The 2,420-nt window shown below is 48.5% G+C and overlaps 1 pseudogene; it reads left to right on the top strand.

Moving 5' to 3' along the window:
* The first annotated feature begins 414 nt into the window (after positions 1–414).
* LOC104495009 lies at positions 415–2,098 on the top strand (annotated as a pseudogene).
* Positions 2,099–2,420: the final 322 nt, after the last annotated feature.

Here is a 2,420-nt window from a genome sequence, read left to right on the forward strand (position 1 = left end):
CCAACAACAAGAGGCTGGTGAGGAATGTGAAATTCAAGGGCAGCCCTGGCTGCAGTGACCATAAAATGGTGGGGTTAAAGATCCTTAGGGCAGTGAGGAGGGTGCACAGCAGGCTCACTACCCTTGACTTCAGGAGAGCAGAATCTAGCCTTTTCGGGGACCTGTTTGGTAGATTACCATGGGTTAAAGCCCTGGAGGGAAGAGGGGCCCAGGAAAGATGGTTAATATTCAGTGATCACCTCCTCCAAGCTCAGGAGCAATGCATTGTGACAAAGAGGAAGTCAGAAAAAATGCCAGGAGGCCTGCAAGGATAAACAAGGAGCTCCTGGACAAACTCAAATGCAAAAAGGAAGCCTAGAGGATGGAAGCAGGGGCAAGTAGCATGAGAGGAATACAGAGAAATTGTGTGAGTAGCCAGTGATCAGGTTAGGAAAGCTGATAGAATTAAATCTGGCCAGGAATGTCAAGGGCAACAAGAAAAGCTTCTAAAGGTACATTGGTTATAAAGAAAGAGTAGGGAAAATGTGGGCCCTCTCTGGAAGAAAACAGGAGACCTAGTTTCCAGGCATATGGAGAAAGCTGATGTACTGAGTGACATTTTTGTCTCAGTGTTCACCAGCAGGTGCTCCAGCCACACTGCCCAAGCCGCAGAGGACACAGGCAGGGGATGGGAGAATGAAGAACTGCCCACTGTAGGAGAAGATCAGTTTCAATACCATCTGAGGAACCTGAAAGGTGCACAGGGCAATGGGACCTGATGAAATGCATCTGCAGGTCCTGAGGGAACTGGTGGATGACATTACTAAGCCACTATTCAACGTATTTGAGGGGTCATGGAATATGGAGAAAGCTGATGTACTGAGTGACATTTTTGTCTCAGTGTTCACCAGCAGGTGCTCCAGCCACACTGCCCAAGCCGCAGAGGACAAAGGCAGGGAATGGGAGTATGAAGAACTGCCCACTGTAGGAGAAGATCAGGTTCAAGACTATCTAAGGAATCTGAAGATACACAAGTCCATGGGACCTGATGAGATGCATCCACAGGCCCTGAGGGAACTGGAGGATGGAGTGGATAAGCCACTATCCATCATACTTGAGAAGTCATAGCAGTCCAGTGAAGGTCCCACTGACCAGAAAAGGGGAAACATAACCCCCATTTTTAAAAAGGGGGAAAAAGCGAGACCTGGGAAACTGCAAGACAGTCAGTCTCACCTCTGTGCCCACCAAGATCATGGAGAAGATCCTTCTGGAAGGTATGCTAAGGCACATGGAAAATAAGGAGGTGATTGGTGAAAACCAACATCGCTTCACTAAGGGCAAATTGTGCTTGACAAATCTGGTGGCCTTCTACAATGGGATTACAGCATTGGTGGATAAGGGAAGAGCAACTGACATCAGCCACCTGGACTCATGCAAAGCATCTGACGCTGCCCCACACTACATCCTTATCTCTAAATTGAAGAGACATGGATTTGACAGATGGACCACTCAGTGGATGAGGAACTGGCTGAATGGTCACACTTGAAGAGTTGCAGTCAATGGCTCAATGTCCAAGTGGTGAACAGTGATGAGTTGCATTCCTCAGGGATCAGTATTTGGACCAGTGCTATTATTAGGACCAGCACTGTTTAATATATTTGTGAGTGGACAGTGGGATTAGAGAGCACCATCAGCAAGTTTGCCAACCACACTGAGCTCTGTGGTGCAGTTGACATGCTGGAGGAAAGGAATGCCACTCCAGAGGGACCTTTATGGGCTTGAGATGTAGGCCTCATGGAGTTCACATCTTAAGCTCATGGAGGTCAACAAGGCCAAGTGCAAGGTCCTGCACATGGGTCAGTGCATTCCCAAGCACAAATGCAGGCTGGGCAGAGAATGGATTGAGAGCAGCCCTGAGAAGGATGTGGGGGTGTTGGTTGACAAGAAGGTCAGCATGACCCGGCAATGTGCACTCATAGACCAGAAGGCAAATCATATCCTGGGCTGCATCAAAAGAAGCATGGCCATCAGGCTGAGGGAGGTGATTCTCCCCCTCTACTCCACTCTTCTAAGATGCTACCTGGAGCACTGCATTCACCTCTGGGATACCCAGCATTAAAAGGAGATGGACCTGTAGGATAGAGGCCAGAGGAGGGCCACGAAGATGATCAGAGGGATGGAGCACCTCCCCTATGAAGACAGGCTGAGAGAGCTGGGCTTTTTCAGCTTGGAGAAGACAAGGCTCCAGGGAGACATTATAGTGGCATTCCAGTACCTAGAGGGGCCTACAAGAAAGCTGGAGAAGGCAGCAGTGAGAGGACTAAGGGTAACAGCTTTAAACTGAACTAGAGTAGATTTAGATTAGATATAAGGAAGAAATTCTTCACTGTGAGGTTGAATGAGATACTGGAACACAATGCCCAGGGAAATTGTGGATGCCC

This window comes from Buceros rhinoceros, unplaced genomic scaffold (assembly GCF_000710305.1).
Source record: "Buceros rhinoceros silvestris isolate BGI_N320 unplaced genomic scaffold, ASM71030v1 scaffold5206, whole genome shotgun sequence".
In the NCBI taxonomy this organism is placed as follows: domain Eukaryota; kingdom Metazoa; phylum Chordata; class Aves; order Bucerotiformes; family Bucerotidae; genus Buceros; species Buceros rhinoceros.